Raw genomic sequence first — 18756 nt, 5'->3', positions numbered from 1 at the left:
GGTGAACCTAGGGTCACAGCATTCCTAGAACCAGGTCTTCTGAGTCAACTTCCCATTACATAGACTAAACAATTACTTCATTTACTAGCTGCATGAAAGTTTAATAAGAATTTTTCAGAGAAACGGGAATGTTTCACATTTTTCTTATAAACGAGCCCTTCATTTTCCAAATACATACTAAAAACTTCAAAAACTATTCTTCAAAAACTAATTTTGAGCAGACACAAAAAAAGTGATGCAGTGGTTCCTCATTTCTCTCTTCTACCTGTACCCTGGGGCTGAGGGCTCCTTCACAGAAGGAGAAGCAGCATCTCCAACCACCGCCTCGTGGTCCAGCTCCTCTGGCTGCTGCCACCTGCCTGGGGTCGTCCCTGCTCTTCATGTCATCACCCATGGATGTGCTGAGGCAGACATGAGGGATGAGGAAGGAGGGAAAATTGGTGGCAGGAGTCCCGGGTAACATGGCTCAAGACCCAGACAGACCTGGGTTTGAAGCTTATTCGTGCATTTCCCAACTATTGCCTGGGACAAGTTATTCAACCTCTGTTCCCACTTCCCCCACCCCGCACCATCCTTTGAAGTGGCATTCACCCCAGAGGCTGGTAAGAAGATGAAATAATCAGTTCTCAGGAAGTGTTAACGATGATTGTTATTGACCAGACCTGGCAGGAAAACTCTGTTGTTGCCTGTAAACTATATGCTGACAGCAAAAGAAATGGAGAAGGAAATGGTGAGACTTTGAGTTCTCTGATAGGTGGCAGAAGTAATAACCTCCCTGTGCACACCAGTAAGGCCGGAATGATTGTTAAAATATTAAAATAATTCCACACCAGATGTTAAACAGCCACTAAACTGGGTCTCTGGGGTACCCCCTCCACCTGCCTCAGCCCCTCCAGCAGGATGCCACCTCCCGTCTCGCTCCACTGAACTGGCAAAACGTGAGCCCCTGGCAGGGTGGTAGGTGAGTCTTAGGGGAGACGCCCAGGAAGGACCCCGCTCATGTGCCACCGGGCGGCATCCCTTCTAATTAGTTGGCTCCCATACCATACAGGCTGTGCTCAGAACTGTTTTGAATATTTGTTTGTGTTGGGAAAATATTTTGTGCCATTCGGTAGTCCTTAAGTACCACAGCGAAAGCCATGATATTGAACCAAGGTAAGTACTTTCAGAACTTTTGGAAAAAGCACTTATTCCTCCCATCACTGGAAGCAACTCCTCATCAGAAGACTGTGAGGATGCCGGCTCAACTCTAGCTTCCACTTACTGCTCATCCGGACCCCCTGTTTTGAGGCATGGTCTACCTTTCTTCTTTCCACCCTAACCACCCCCCCCATACACACTTTAAAATAGAAACAACACTAAGCTGCAAAGTCTTTGTAAGGAAGTCCAACAAAGCCGGACTTTCCCCCATGATATCTATGTTAAGCTTTTTTAAATATCAAATATTGAACTACTTTAATAACTTTATTTTTTACCCCCTCCCCCTTTTCCCTTAGTGACTATTGCACTAGCTCTTACAAAGTGATACCAGTATTGATCAATTTTAACTTCACATTAGAATCAACTAGGCAACTATTATACAAAATATTGATGGTTGCTGGTTTGATTCCCAGTCAGGGCACATGTCTGGGATGCAGGTTTGATCTCCAGTCAGAGCACATGCGGAAGGCAGCCAGTCAATGTTTCCCTCTCACATCAGTTGTTTCTCTCCCTTGTGTTCTCCCTCCCTTCTCCTCTCTCTAAAAGTCAAAAATAAAAATTAAAAAAAAAAAATCAAAACACTGATGCTTGGGCCCAAACCCTTATCAATCAAACTAGAATGACTGGGGGTGGAGCCTGAGCATCAGATATATGTTTTAAAGGTCCCCAAAATGATCCAATGGGCAGCTAAGAGGTAAAACCACTGTCCTACAAACCGCTGGAGTTATCGTTCAGAAATGAGGCAGAGTATTGGGACTTGCCAATGTGCACACGCGTGTGTGCTATACCCTCTCCGTTGTGCTAACAAATACTTATTGTGAGTGAAATATATATCCAAAAGAGTCTACATCCCATAGATGTATTTTTTAATTACAATCAGGAAAATGACACCCCAAAACCAGGCTACCAACACAACTGGAACATTCCCAAATACACAATGCCTATTTTGTGTTCCTCATTTTAGTTCCCTTAACTTCTCCCTGGCCAAATAACCACTAACCAGGATTCTGCTTCTTTCCCTTCTTTAGAGACTTTTTATGATTTTTTTCATAGACACATGTACCTCTAAACAAAGTATTGTTTGCTTCTGCCTGTTGTCGGTTTTTATGACTAAATTCCTACTGGTTATATTCTTCTGAGACTTGCTACTTTTTTTGCTCAAAATTATGTTTTGATGAATATTACATATTTTTCACTTAATCCTCACAACAACCCCATAAGTAAGGGTTTGAAGATGAGGAAACTGAGACCTGAAGGGCAACAGTGAGACCAGAGCCACATTCCAACAGTGGCAAAAGAGGAGTCAGAACATAGTCTGCCCGTCTTAAAGCTTAGCCACTGAACTGCACCAACGCACAAGTGTACAAAATCACAAAGAATACGCGAACTAAGTCACTGGATAACGAAGCTGAGAGCTCAAGACTACAAATTACACCATTTCGTCATGCCCGAGCTATCCTGTGTTCACCGAAGTTGCCAAAGTCTTGCGCAGAGTTTATCAGGAATTTTTTATTTTGTTCTGGAATGAGTACAGTGTTTATTTCACCCACCACATGAGTGTTCAGAACTGATGTTCGTTCTGATTTCTTTGAAACTATTGAACTCCAACGTGCTGAACTGATCACCATACAAACATGTCTGTTACAAGGTAGACACATTGCTTATGGATAAATCCTAGCAATTCTGGTTGGTGTGGGTTTTTCCCATATTAAATAATGATAAGTCTTTCACACAATCAACTGTGAGTAATAATTTGAGGCTTGGTCAGATTACATCTCTTCCTAGCACTTACAAATTAAATTATCTGAGATAAATTTAATGGAGTAAAAAAAAATAAAACTTACCTTCTTTGAGAGCTAGAGAATATAATTCCTAATCAAATGGGTTGGTAGCAGATTCTGAAAATACTTAAAGCTACATGTTCATTTATCTGACTGACCAAAACCTTAGAATCTACCAAAATAAAATCTATTAACCAAATATTTTTTTTGGACAAAGCTAACACCATTTGTTTAGGCATTGATAGCATACCTGTAAGAGTCATTTCCACTTTCAAATAAATTTTGTTTAAAGAATGCACAGAACCACTGTCTCAAAAACCGCCAGTAATTTCTCCCAAAGATGGCAAATACAGTATTCATGGTGAAGGTTGATGCTGACCCTTCACCACTGGTATTCGTGGTAGATGCACCACAAAATAGTGAAAATGTGGATGGCAAGTAACAGCCTTGCATTCTGGACCTCAGAGCTAAAAAACTATACTAGAAAAGAGGTCCTGAAAAATTATAATGGAAACAGGTTAATATTCTTAAAACATAAAAAGCTCTTAAAAATCTATTTTGAAAATGGGATATGTATACAGAGAAACCAGCAAAAGATTTGTAAAAGGCAAAATGCTTAAGGCCAATAATCATAATTTTAAAAAATTTCAATCCCACTCGTAATCAAAGAATTACAAAATTTTAAAAGAGTAAGCTACCAGCTTTAAAGTAATGTTTGCAGTGCTGATGACGTAGGCAATAGGCACTCTGGACACCACTGTGGAACCATAAATTGTTAAGACTTTCCTAGAGAGCAATTTGGCATCAGGAAAATTCTCATCAAAGTCAGAAACCTTGTGCTCACGATTGTCCAACACTTTATTTCAACAAAGAAGTCAACAAATTGACTACAGGTAAGACTATAGACTTTGGAATCAGACTGACCACGTTGGAGACTGGTCTTTATTGCCTGCTGGAACGAAGAACTTGGGTAACTTCCTTCACTTCCTCCCGCTGCTGTTTCTGGCCTTCAAAGCAAAAGGTAGTATCGTTATCTTGTGGATTATTTGGGGTATGAAGTAAGACTTTCTGTAATGCTCCTGAAACTGTGTCAGGCACAAAGCAGATACTCACTAAACTTTTGCCTGTGCATCGGGCCACTCAAAGAAGAAGAAGACGTAGGGAATATAGTCAATAATTTCGTAACAACTACGTGTGGTGCCAGGTGGGTACTGGAAATAATGGGGGGAACGCTTTGTAAAGTATAGGATTTTCTAACCACTATGCTGTCCACCCAAAAGTCATACAAAATAATATTGAATGTAAACTGTAATGGAAAAATAAATTTAGAACAGAAAGAAAAATGAAAAAGAGGAAAGAGAAGAAAAGGAAGAATGAAAAGAGAGAAAAGCGCTCCTTCCTCTTGCATAAAGAGAGAACTTAGGATGCTTTACGTTTCCACATCACTTTATATACATTAACTCATGTACCCTCACCATAGATACACGGAACAGAGCAAGTATTCTTTTTTCCTGCAGTAATAAGGAGAAACCGAGGCATTGTGCTAACTTAGGGACAGAGTCAGGCCCGGAGCCCAAGTTCTGCCCCAGCCTCTACGATTTCCTGTGCCTGCTCCACAGGTTTGAGACCATTTCTCAATGACACCAACAGCTGTCCAGTTCAGAAGTATCTCCCTCCCATGCCCGAAGTCAGGGTATGACTGCCACTGGGGTTACAACAGGAACAATCTCTTTGCCTTTGTGTGCAAAAGAATACTATATTTTTCAGACTACAAGATGCACTTTTTTTCCCCAAATTAGGGAGGAAAATGGGGGTGTGTCTTATAGTCCGAATGTAGCTTACCTGGCTCGCGGGGGGTGGGGGAGTGGGGGGTTGGGGGGGTTGGGGGAGCGGGGTCACGGGACACAGCAGCAGGACCACATTTTTTGCTTCAAAATTTTTTTTCCTATTTTCCTCCTCTAAAACCTAGGTGTGTCTTATGATCTGGTGTGTCATATAGTCCCCAAAATACGGTAGTTTTATATGTGCATTTCAGTAACAGATGCTAAAAGTGTCCCCTGGTTTAGTCATAAAATTAGGGCAGCTATACACAAAATATTTCAGATCACGTTCCCGAATGGACGAAGCCGCAATGACACTCCACAGGCACTGCCTATGGCGTGTCACGTCGTTCTGAGCAGCGTCTGCTACGAAATCCACCCAGGCATGTGATTGTGGACAGCGCCAGGCCAGGAGGAAATGACTCCTCAGTGCTCCTCCGTTAGAGAAAAGATGGCCTCGTAAAAAATTGTGTCTCCACATTTTGTATCTTGTGATCAATAATGCCCCACTTGGGGGAGGAAGAGCAAATAAGTCCAGAAAATATATCATTGCAATGAAAGAGACCTACACGTTCTACCATGGAATACCAGCTAAGCCTCATCACAATTTCAATAGTACCGTTAAGTGCCTAGGGTGAATTTATCAAAATGCTTAATCTATAAACGGACGTGCAATTCAAGATAGGCTCATAAAGTATTAGAGTTTAAGAAACATTAGAAATTTTTACGTCATCTACCACCCCCATTTTTAGATCCAGAGCTCAGAGACGTTAAATAACTTCCCAAGATAACGTAGACACAAAACAGAACAACAGTGGGGAGACTGAAGATCTGGAATCCGGGGTTGGAGTTGTGTTTCTTTATCATCTTTCTTGTGTCGTTTAATAATCTATGCCTCAGCTATAACAATTGACACCTTGGCACTTTGCGGAAAACTGTTCCGACGGTTTTCTCACAGTAAAATGGCATAATGATTAAAAAGTAAAAACAGTGCCTACATGTTAGATTGTAATGAAAATGAACTAAAATGCCCTGTGTATTAAAAAGCACTGTGTAAACTGTAAATGTCTGTCCAAATATTGGCTAATAGTGAGGGACATTGAGTGACAGAAAGTTCTTACTGTTTCCTCAAACTGCGGGATTCCGCCCAGAGCTCCTAAATGGCCAGTATCGTCTTTCCTACTCATCATCGTATCCTCAAAACCTGCCACGGGGCCTGGCAGATAGAAGGCAGCCAACAAATATCTGGTAAACTGATATATTATTTTTAGAAATCACGTAGTCAGAATGAAACAGAAGGGAACATGTTCCCATTATTCACGTTAACGGATTACTGGGATGATTTTTCTTTTGCTCTTCAGGAAAATCTCTATTTGCACCAGCACAGGTTTTCAAATTAGGTAGAAGAAAGATAAGATGGTGGACTGAAGCACCTTTCCCCAACCCCACCTCCCTAAAAACAAGGAGGGAAAACACTAAGATCCACACACTCACATATATTTATAAACTATAAATAAAAGGAGGGGGCGCATTTACTGACCATCATCTAATTTATTCATCTGTCCACAGTTACTCATCTGCTCCTGATATTGCCCCTCGGAAGCTGTTCAACACTGCACGGGATACACGAGATCAATTCCTCTGCAAAAACATCAATAACTCTAACAGTTAACTTCTTGTCACCCTTAGCTCTCGTTTCCATACTGGCCATGGAGTAAACTGTGGGGCAGAATTTAGAAATCACGTCAGCGACAGTGTTTCCTTTGGGGTTTTATGCTTGTTGACATCAAACTAAGAGATCACTGGTTACTATGAATCATTCTGAGTACTGGGAGTTGGGGTGTCAGAATTCTGCAGGGGCCTTGTGTGGCACTGTAAGGACTAGTGAGTCACTGCAGCCCGACCACCTGGAAGTGAAGTGGGCCCACAACCATGACCCCTCACCCACTCCTGCCCTGCCCACAATCAGAATGTGTCTGTGCCCCAGGGATCCGTAGGTGCGAGCATCCTTGGCCCAAGGCCAACCACAATACAGAGGACAAATATCAGCAAAAAAACACACTAGCCCAGTGCACCCAGTACCAAGGCAAGGCGCACTCCGGCCTCCTGGCACCACAATCTTATTCAAACTGCAGCTCTAGATTCCTGGGGTTTGCTGCCTCCACCCGTGGGGACTGGCGCTCCTTCCTTGGCTTGGGCAGATGCAATTTTGTTATTGTGCATTGCATCAGTTTACTTAACATAGTAACGACTAACGTCTGTTGAGTCCCTAGCACATGCCAGGCACTTCCCACCTGTGTTCTTATTGAATTCTCACAACCAACCCTATGAGACAGGCATTCCTTCAGGTTCCCTTTTACTGCTAAGGGTAAGAAAGATACCTTGCCCGAGATCGCACAGCTTGAAGGTCACGAATCAGGGTTCAGAGGTGACTCTTGGATTTCAAAGATCAAGCTCTTAACCACTGTGTAATAAGGTCTCCACGTGTGTTAGTGCCCCAAGCTGGTCACCAAGTAGCACTGAAAACTGTTTCTGACAAGTCTGGTTGCATGGAAACTTTAGAATATACTTGTTAGGATACATTCATTCACACACGTATTTATTCAAGAAACATTTACTGAAAGTCTGCCGTGTCCCATCTCAGATGCAGCGAAGATTCAGGCATCAGGAAGATGTTATGTCTCAGGAACTCACAGGCCAGTAGAGGAGACAGACCCACAACCACCATACAGTGAAACGGAAGCAAAACAACGGAAATACACTGACAAGTTCCTCTTTTCCCCCCAGATTCTCCCTCTTTCTCGGTCTTTATTAGATTACTGTTCCCTGAAAATTTCCATAACGACATTTTTGCAGCTAACAAATAATCTTTATTATATTCTCTCTACATAAAACTGTCAGATTGGTTTTAGAACCAACAATTGACCGATGCTTTGCCAAGAATTTGATCATGAAAGCTAATCTATTTCTATCGGTTCTTAACTTTTTTTAATTTTTTGTTTATACAATGCTAAAATAAATTTAAATCTTTCAAAGATGCTTACCTTACAGAAACCTGTTCTGGGAGAAAATATTTGCAAAAGACATATCTAATAAAGGACTACTATCCAAAATACAAAGAGCACGTTAAGTCAACAATAAGAAAACAAACAACCTAATTTTTAAAAATGGGCAAAAGATCTGAACAGAAACTCCCCCCAAAAGACATACAGATGTCAAAGAAGCGTATGAAAAGAGTCTCCCCTGTCGTGAGTGTTGGGGAATTATAAATTAGAACAACGAGACACCACTACCCCCCTGTTCAAACGGCCCGCATGTGGAACGCAGACAACACTGAACACCGACGAGGGTGTGAAGCGACTGGAACTCTCAGACATTGCTGCTGGGACTGTAAAATGGCACAGAGCCTGTGGAAGACAGTTTGGCTGTTTCTTAAACAAAAAAAAACTAAACATACTCTTACCTGATGATCTAGCGATCGTGCTCCTTGGTATTTACCCAAAGGAGTTGCAAACGTGTCCCCACAAAAACCTGCACCCGGATGTTTACAGCACCATTACTCATAACCGCCAACCCTTGGAAGCAACCGACATGTCCTACAAGCAGGCGATGGATAAACTGAGGTCCATCCAGGCAACGGAAGATTATTCAGAGCCAAAAAGAAATGAGCTATGAAGCCATCAAAAGACATGGTGGAATCTTAAATGGACATGACTAAGTGAAAGAAGCCAATCAGGAAAAACTACATACGGTAGGATTCCAACAATATGCCATTCTGGCAAAGGCAAAACTGTGGAGACAGTAAGAAAAGATCAGCGGTTTTCAGGGGCTGAGGAGAGATGTATGAGCAGAGCACAGAGGATGTTTAGGGCAGTGAAACTACTGTGTAAGACACTGTAACGATGGGTACGTGTCATTACACACTTGGCAAAACTCACAGAGAGCACAACACCAAGAGCGACCTCAGTGTAAAGTATGGACTTCGGTGACTGTGGTGTGTGCGTGCAGGTTCATCAGCCGTGAGAAATGTGGCGTTCCGGTGCGGGATTTTCAGAGTGGGGGAGGCTATGCCTGGGAGGGCAGGGACGGTGTGTGGGAAACCCCTGTACCTTTCACACAATCTTGCTGCTCTGAAAGATAAACCTATTTTTTAAAAGAACTTTATTCAAAATTGATTTTTTTATTGATTCTCTCCTAGTCGTGAATTAAATGTATTTTTCCCCTGAGAACTTACAATGCTTTCCCACGTCCAAACCACTCAATTCATATCATCTAATGCATCGAGTACAAAGCAGTTCAGGAGAGGGAAGCAGAGCCATTCAGACACAGTAGTGCGTGCTGCGTGTACTCGAGTCAGCCCAGGTAGCGCGGGTAAGTCGCATCTGTTCAGCAGCCACAGTGCACACCGGCTCATAGCCCTCGAAATACCATTAGTCAACTTCTGAAGCTCTCTTTAAATAACTCAAGTCCTTACTCTACTCCTCTTTCTAACCACATGTTTTGGAAAAATGCCATTAGGGTGCAGCTGGAACTAACATTTTCCAAATAAAACATTTGTTTCTGAAAATATAAATTGTCTTATTTTTCTGTTGTAAACACTGGCTTTGATGGCGAACGGGAATGTGAGTTGCAATTATTGTGGCAAGGCGGTTGGCGTGCCTGCGGGGTATTTTTGTATTTATACAGGCTGACAGCCACAGTGATAGCTTTCCCATCAGGCCAGAGGCCTGGCGACTCCCTAGGTGCCTTCTGATGGGCCTCCTGGCGACAGGACACAGGCCCGTGGTGCAGATGTGCTACTTTGAACTCTGAAAACTCCTCTCTTTCCCCACAGCTGTCCATTTGGCAGTAGGAGTATAATATTAATGCTGTGTGTTTATCACCACAGCTTTGGTAAAAGGTTATGTTTTCGCAAGTTATGCAGATAGTGCAGAAGGTGTTTCAATCACCTATTGCTTCGTAGCAAACCATCACTCAAATCGGTGGCTTAAAACAACACTAATTCACTGTTCCTCAGGATTCTCTGAGTTTTGTGGGCAGTCCTCCCGTTTATTGCTGGAGTTGCTCGTGTGGTTGGTTTTGGCTGAAATATTGGCTCGGGGTTGGGTTCAACCAGAGCCCTGGGATGGTAGGGACTCTCTCTCCATGGGAGCCCTGGGATGGCAGGGGCTCTCTCTCCATGTGGTCTTAAGATCTCTGTCCAAGAACACCAGCCGGGTCTACTCTTTCTTGCATGGCACCTGGGTTCCGAGAAGACAAGCCCCAGTGCACACATACTCTTCCAACCTCTGCTTACATCACATCTGCTCATGTCCCATTGTCCAAAGCAAGTTGCACGGCCAAGCCCAGGGTCATTGTGGAGCAGGGGAGAATTGTCCAAGGGCATCCACACCAGGATTTGACTGCAGCGATTTAGTCCGGGAACAAAGGCATTTAAACATGAAAACATGACGAGTGGGCATATTAAGGGCCTGATGTTAATAATAAGTAGAATATATTGACAATTATGGCGTACCATGCATTGGCCTAAACATCTCATATTTCTTATTTCACTTAACCCTCCTACCAACTCTAGAAGACTGGTGCCATCGTGAATTCTCATGTTATAGATGAGAGAACCGTTGCCCAGAGATGGAGGCAAACAGTAGAGGTGGGTCCAGATGACAGTCCAGTGAGCACAGCTCCCAAGTCCATGCTTTTTGTCCATGTAATCAGACTTCTAAACAAAGGGCATGAGAGGTCCTCACTGCAGTGACAGCGGCATGTCTTTAAAAATTAACTTTTAACACGAAGCTGAAGTAGGTCATCCTAATTCCCAAACCAGCGAGTCAGAGTGGGCTCCTGTCAACAGAGATCTCTGCCTGAGCAGACGGCTATTCTCTGTGTCCAGTTCACTAGCCATCCAAATGAATGGCTGCCACTCGTGCCCAGGGACTGTTCCCACTACGGGGCACAGGCTGGCCAGGCGTCCACCTTCAGGGCCTCCATGGAGGAGGCCGGAGAGCACAGGAGGACCAGCGCTGAACAGACCACCAGCTGTGCAGTCAAACTCCCGCAGCACCCCTCGGCCTGTTCCTTCAGCTCTACAAGGAACCAGTCACAGTGCCTGCCTGGGAGAGCCTGGGGAAGATTGAAATCAGATAAAGCTGACAAAAGGCTCAATTGCCCACTGTCTGGTACTAAATGGTAACTATTGTTATGAAGATTAAGTGCTTTTCAGACCTTCTTTGGAAACTGATCACCTCTCTGCGAAGGGATTTTATCATCTTCAGGCTGCACCTTCAAGGACCAACAGCAGAAAGGTGTCCACTGTGTTAGCTTACTTACTGAGAAGCAATCAAAGAAAAGTTTAAAATCAGCTATTTGACTTGGCCTGGGAAAAGGAAAAAAAGCAGTGTGATTCCCTAAAGTACATGAACCATGTCCTCCAAAGCCGTATATCATACATCCTGCCGGGTTCTATGTCAGCTCAACCTCCAGACCGAGAGCAATGCAGCCCAGGTGCCTGGGCGAAGACTCGCACTGGAGCGCGCTCTTTTCAACGGAACACGCTACTTCATTTTATGTCTCTTCGCTAAAAGAGGAAAAAGTTCAAAAACAAATATTAAATTCAAAGTCAAATGTTTAAAGAGACACAAAGACATTGCAGATTTCTTTTCCATGTGTTTTAGAGGCTTCTCTGTTGCCGCAGAGCTACGGCCGCACACAACTCGGGGCCCCCAGCACAGGACAGGCTGTGGAGTTTACAAAAAGGAGATGCCCAGGGGAATACTTTTCTTTTGTTAGTTACAAATTGTTCTAGATCCTTTAGACACTATCACAGGCAAAAAGAAGTCATGAAAGATAGGAAACTAAATTAATGCCCACAAATAAGCTTCCCAATTCTCTCTCTCTTGCAGATGACAAGGTCCTATAGAAAGAGTGGCTTAGGTGTGGCTTAGGAGGCTTAGCCAAAATGGTCAACTTAAGTACCCATTAGAATGTCTCTTTTTCTGAAATACTAAAATTCCAGCCTTCCTAATAATAGTGTGTCTGGGGTATTTTTTCACTTATACCCATCTTCAACATCTCATGCAAGCGATGGAGACCTTGTGTTACCTGCAGTAGGAAAAGCAAGCGCCACGAGTCTGCCAGAAATGAGTGCCAATTCCCCACTCTCCCTCTCGTCAGTTCACCAATCTCGGGTGAGCCCCTTTCAATCACTGTACCTTTCTTTCCTCTCCTCTGTAAAAATGAGAATCACAGTCCTCCTTGGGGAATTGTGAGGACTGTGTGAGTTATGGTAGATGAAAATGCTTGGAACGCCATTTGGCACAGAATAAGCAACTGTTAAATGTTTATTCATTCTGCCTCCCCAACGGGCTTTTCTTTTTTAAAACCAATTACCTTCAAACCTCCACCACATTAGGAAAAAGTCCTTATTGAAAGACCTCAATGATTGGCAAATAAAAAATAAATAAATAAATGTTTACTTAAAAGCTCTACATTATAAGGGATTAAGTTCTTTACAAGCCTTCATGGTGAAATTAACAATTGCTTTCCAGACATGGGGCAGGTGAACTAATCACACACTTCACATTCGATACCCACCGTCACGCTCTCAGAACGAATTAGATTTCACACCTACGTGCATAACCAGGAGCTTAATCAAAGCCAACTAACATTTCTTAGGAGTACAGCGGTGGATCCACACAGGCATTTGTCATCAGGGCTGCCTTTGAGCTCAATCCAACCTGTACAAAACTTACGAGGTACCAATCCCCCTTTGTCCCATTTTTCCCAGGTGAGTGCCAACAGGGTCCTTAGCACACTGTCACTTACAAAAGGAAAAACTGTTGTTGCAAGGACTAGAACCGGCACTCCGAATTCACAGTCCTCTACACACTATACCATATTACTTAGCCCCTTATGGGAGCAGACTTAAATCCTTTTTGTTAATTCAGGGGCCGGGGAAGGAAGAGCATAGTATGGTGGATACTGTGGAATGGTACTCAACATCCATTTTTCCCTTCCTGTAGTGCAGCATCTTTTTCAAACTGCCCATTGCCATCCATTAGTCATAAAATCAACGTAGTAGGTCAAGGCCAACATTTCCTAATGGAGTGGAGGGGCCTAGAGTAAAACAGATTTGCACGGCACAGACTAGAGTAGAAGCCATCGGGAGGCATCACGTTGTCTTCCAAATCTTTTATTTCAAATAGACATGAATGTGACCGCATATATGTGAGTCAAATAGATTTTACAGTAGGATGTGTCCAAAAATTTAAAAAACAGTGTTTTCATGCGCCCCTCTGTACCTCCACCATTGAGAAGCTAAATACTGCACTGGCTGGAATCCCTTGATAAACAATGTCAGTGTAATTTGTGCTTGGCCAGTCAGACGCCCCAGTGTGAGAGGTGGGAGATGGTAGTGGTCACACCTCTCCTAACACCTCTATTTCCATTAGCAGGTATGTGGTGTACATTTGTGGCCTTCTGTGGCATCATTAGCAGAGGACTCGGCACGTGGTCACCAGACTTGTGGGTCTCAAGAGGCAAAGCACAAAGCACCCGTGTCCTGGCCCAGACAGCGAGTGTAGTGAGGTTCTGGAGTTAGCAGCAGGGCCTCCTGACGGCGGTGGCTTCCAGATCTTGGTAGTATCAAAGCGATTCAGGATCCATTGGCTTCCGGACTATAGAAGTAACAGCAGCTTTCTCGGTGGGTTAGTTCGCGCTGTGCCTTTGGGAACTGCTCTAGAATGTACAAGCTCAAGTGCGTTTCTTCAGCCCTCACATGATTCGTTATGTAAGCCACTTAGTACCCTATAATAAATCCCTTCGTGCTTACTGGGAGTAGCATCTCTTCTGTACTCTACCTTGTTGAAACTGACAGGAAATGGAAAAATAGATAAAGTTAAAAAGAAATGTTTGTACTCAACATTATAGTGGAATCTCTATAGAGAATTCTGAAAAGCAGCAGAAAACTAAGTAACATTAGTCGCATATATTTTTTATTTTATCTTATAGTTTTTGTTTTTCTGAGTCCTATACAACTAAGTAATCAATAAATACCTGTTCTTTGATTGATTGATTAAACCACATGATGGACGATACAAAAGCAGTTTGGTACCTCCATAACTAGTTGTAAGAATGAATGAATGAGTCTGTCTTAGGTCAGGTTTCCTGGAAAAACACTGAAGTGGGAAAGAAGACCAGGTCTTTATACCCCCACACTGACCAAGATGCAAGCTGCCCTTGGGAAGGGTCTGTGACCCAGGATGAGTAGCTCCCTTCAGCCAAGGTCAAGTCTGTGCAAGAGACTCAGCTATGGGTTGTTAGGAGCCAACTGCTCTGGGCAACTGAAGAATGAGTGTTTCAGTCCTAAAGAGGGGGCCTGGGGCAGGTAAACCACAACATCTGTCCAGAACCCAGAGAGTCTTTGTCATACCTGCAGTTTCTTACATGGGCTGTGAAGACATTCAGCCCAGAATGGCTTCATAACAAATAGGAAAAGAAAAAAGGTATGTTCTCAGCATGTAAATGACTTTCAGCATGATAGTAACAATAAAACCCATGTTCCACTTAGCAGTGCATCCAGCCGAGCATGTTGTTCAAATCGAGCTTTATGAGTTGAGCCAGAGAGCATGAGCGTAGCTTTGCCCCCTGACTTTTATTTCCAGATCAACAGTGGGTATGATTTACAACCTCCCCACTTTCATTTATTGGCCATTATCACTTTGAATAATATCATTTTTATGCCAGCTTCTTCCCTACTTTAAACTAGGTCAAGAATTAACTACAGCGTTTTCCAAAAAAAACTATGGAAGGGGCAGCTTTGCGAAAAGGAAAACTCATGGAACCAAGACTCAGAAAACCTGAGGCCTATTCTCAGTTCTGTCATTTCTCTCTCTCTCTCTCTCTCATTCTCTCTCTCTCTCTCTCTCTCTCTCTCTTTCTCTCTCTCCCCCCTCACTCTCTCTCCATCCCTGCCTCCCTTAGTTTCCTAGAAATAACCACACCTTCCCTATTGTATAGATAAAAGAATAACATACATACATGAAAGCATTTTGGTAAGAATTACAATACTTCTTGAAGCTTTTATCATTGTTAGTAAACTGACCACAATTACTCATGCAAATCATTGTGCATGGAGAACCTATTCAAATCTGCATCCATCATACTGGAATCTCTATAGGGAATTCTGGAATTTTTGGAATTTTTGATACATAAAGAGAGGAAGGGCAAACCCATCCAGATATTCAACCTCTATCCCAGTTGGTGATTTGATCAGACATTCAACAAATACTCTTTGAGCATCAACTATGGGCCAAGCACTGGACATACCTGGACCAAACCTGCAGGAGACAGCATGGCTGAAAATGAACGACGTGGACTTTGAAGTAAGATTAGCGTAGATTCCAATTCCAGCTTAGGAGACTATAACCTTTACTTCTCTGAGTCTCGGTGTTTCTTTGCCCGTGAAAGGAGGCATTACCATAACGGATTGTTGAAAATAAGTGCTGGTAGAGTTATGCACAGATATCATGGAAACCTACCGTTGGGTATCTGATTCAGCCTTCAGATATCAGGGAAAACTATTCGGTGGGGGTGACATCTGAACTGAGTCCCTGGGAATAAGCAGGAATCAGTCAAGCAGAGGGAGCAAAGATGGACAGTCCAAACGGTTAGCAGTTGCAAAGCCCTGGTGAGAAAGCACTGGAGAAACCGCACAAGTCATTTTATAGAAAGCATGGCGTTCCCAGGACTAAGGGGGCGTGGAACACCCAGTGTGCCCTGCCAGCAAGGCTGGCCTTTATCCAGAGAGCTGTGAGAACAATGGAAGGGCACACAGCAGAGCCTCACAGGACCATACTTGTCTGGGGCTTTTGATTTTTTAATGATCACTCTACATACAAAGGAGATGGGTGGGACAGTCCCTAGTGGAACACCAGAAGTAGAGACTGAGTGAGTAAGAGACAAAGGGCATAAACCACAGTGGTCGCTGTTCATGAGGAAGGAGAGGCAGGGACAGCTGAAGGAGAAGACAGGAGGTGGAGAAGACAGGAGGTGGAGCAGACAGGGCTGTGTGATTTATCAGATGTCGGAGGAGGGAGGGGGAGAAGCCACAGTTCCCTCCGAGCAGAAACCAGGCCATCCCTAAGGCAGGGAGCCCACAACAGAAGAAGGTCCTTGGGGCACAGGTAGGGAGGTAGGAGATGGTGGTGGAGGCAGAAATTATAAACTCTATATTACCTGTGATGCAGACTGAGATGCTTGTAGAATAAATAACATTCACTGAGCACCTGTCACACATATGTTCTACGCTATGCACTACACTATGCACATAGATATATGCACTACACTAGACACACACACACACACACAGAGGGAGAGGGAGAGGGAGAGAGACTCAATGGATCGTTACAAGGACTCTACGAGGAATACAGTCATGTCATCCCTGCTATAGTCCTGAAGCACAGGGAGTTCAAAGAGGTTAATCAACCAGCCCAAGTCAATACAGAGCGTGTGTCTGAACCCAAGACCTTTGCTCGATCCCTCCACAGCACAGTACTGCATACCCTTGGGTGAAGCTCAGGATAGGGTGCTCATCTAAAGAGATTCGAGCTGGCATCATTATCATATAGATGATCATTAAAGCCAGAAGAATAGGTGGAACTAGTTAGTGATATTTACAGCAAATGATATTAGCTAACACACCTTGAGTACCACCTACGTGCCAGGATATTTTCAAATGCTTCACATTTTAATCGTTACAGCAATCTTATAAGACAGTGTATAGTTTCCCAGGACTGTGTTAACAAAGTTACACCCACTAAAGCACTTGCACAACAGAAACTTACTATCTCACAGTTCTGGAGGCCAGAAGTCTGAGATGAAAGTGCGGGCGGGGTTGGTCCCTGTGAGGACTGTGAGGCAGAACGGGCTGCGCGCCTCTCTCCTGCCTCCTGGGGTCTTGCCGGCAATCCTGGAGTCCCTCGGCTTATAGCTGCACCACCCCAATCTCTGCCTTCAGCTTCCTGTGTCATTCTCCCTGTGTGTGTGTCTGCGTGTCCAAGTTTCCTCCTTTTGTAAGGACACCAGTCCTACTGGACAGGGCCCACCCTTAACTTGATCATCAGCAAAGACCCTATTTCTAAATGCGGGCACATTCACACATTCTCAGAGTTAAGACTTCAACATCTTTGGTGAGCAGGGGTCATAATTCAACCCATAACACATATGTGTTTCACAGATGAGGAAACTGAAACACGAGCAGATAAGTGACACATTCTCAAGTGCCCGAGGTCTCAAGGCTAATGCCCTGGAGGCTGCATAAGGGTGAGAAAACGAGACTGTGGAACACTTACACCCAAGACTGATGGGAGATCCCACCTCCGTGATCCCAGCAGACTGGACCAGCAGCGGGGGCCTGATCTAGGGGAACCAGTCTAGAGGTTTGTCATTGGCCTACAAGGTGACATGGTATAAAAGCGCAGCTCGACAGAGGCACCTCACACTGCAGAGTGGCTGATTCATCTCATCGGGTTCTCCTTCTGGGGGAGAAACAGAAACATTTGTGGTGGCAGCAGAAATGGAAAGACGTACAGAAAAGCCAGGAAGTTTTAGACACATAGACCAGAGGCAGCCCAGAGTGTGCGGAAGTAGAAGCTACACGTAGAAAAGGAGAGGAGAGGTGAAAACGGCATCAGCTGAGGCAACAGAAGCAGTGGGAGGGAGCGGGCGAGTGGTCACGGCATCACAGGAAAATGACGTGGACAGGATGGGATGGGGACCAGCGTGACAGCTGAACTGCAGAGTGCACTTGGCACCCCAGTGCTTATACCATTGACGACGTGCTAGATTTCAGGATGGAGAAGCACTCTTCGCTGAGTTTTTCTGGGAGGTCAAGATTCCCACCCAAACTTACATCCACACTTGTCCTTACATTAATCTCTCCCTTTGTTGTTGTTGTTTTTGGTTTCTTTCCTGAAACCTTAAAAACAACTCAAACACCCAGAGAGGCAGGAATAAAACATCGCTGAAGCTAATGGAAGAGAATGTTACAAGAAGGAAGTGGTCAATTGCATTCAATATTACAGAAAAATCAAGTAATATAAGCACTTTAAAAAGTAACAGAGATTTGCTAGCATAAATGTGAGAGCTGGGGGAGTGGAGACGGAAGGCAGGTGGGATGAGTAATGAAACGAATGGGAGACAGCCCTCTAAACCTCATCTTTGAGAGAGAGAAATGAGGCTCTCCGTAGAATTTGCTGTGGAGTAGAGGGGGTGATTTATTGTAAGTGAGAGAGATTTAAAGATTTTTTTAGATTTTTATTGAATTTACTGGGGTGACATTGGTTAATAAAATTACATGTTTCAGTAAACATATTTAGATGCAAGTAGAAATAAGCCTTTACTGAAGGTGAGGCTGAAAACATTTGAGAGAGCAGAAAACAACTGGTGGGACAAAGTCACTGAGGATGCAAGCGGCCAGGTGGAAGCAGGTAGAGGAAATAACCTGAGATAGGAAGAAGGAAAATAGCAAGGTTGGGTGTGGACACATATCAGGCTATACGAGGGTCTGATATTAAAGGTATTTCCTGTAATGGCTTCTATTTTCTGGGTGAAATGGGAGATGAGATTATCTGCTGACAGTAAAGAGAATAGAGACGGGAACAGCCTCAAGGCAGAGAAGAATATTTGCGAAAATGGCAGTGAGATCTCACCGGGAGAGCAGCGAAGGCTTACCCTGTAGTACAGAGGGCTCGAATGAGATCAAAGGCCACGGATCTGGTATGAGACTTAGCTGTGATTTTGTGATGTCCTCCAGTCTCATTCAGTGGGGGCAGAAAAAGCAGAAACATTGATAGTTGGGATTAATTCAAATCTGAGGACAGAAGGGCAAAGGAACAGGGAGTTCAAGGTATTAGGAAAGAAATGATTGAAGAAATGAATGATTATATCTAGATGGACTC

The 18756-nt window shown here is 43.7% G+C and overlaps 1 protein-coding gene across 2 annotated transcripts in view; it reads right to left on the bottom strand.

The window, feature by feature from the left end:
• ESR1 (estrogen receptor 1) overlaps positions 1-3125 on the bottom strand; it is a 345015-nt gene extending 341890 nt beyond the window's left edge. The window contains exon 1 of one of the 2 annotated variants that reach the window (XM_053914185.1): positions 3045-3125. The gene's annotated coding sequence lies outside the window, so the exon portion shown is untranslated. The remainder of the gene's footprint in view (positions 1-3044) is intronic. The other variant, XM_053914184.2, reaches the window with a different exon arrangement.
• Positions 3126-18756: the final 15631 nt, after the last annotated feature.

Source organism: Desmodus rotundus, chromosome 11 (genome assembly GCF_022682495.2).
Source record: "Desmodus rotundus isolate HL8 chromosome 11, HLdesRot8A.1, whole genome shotgun sequence".
Lineage (NCBI taxonomy): Eukaryota > Metazoa > Chordata > Mammalia > Chiroptera > Phyllostomidae > Desmodus > Desmodus rotundus.
This window is presented reverse-complemented; position numbering and strand designations above follow the sequence as displayed.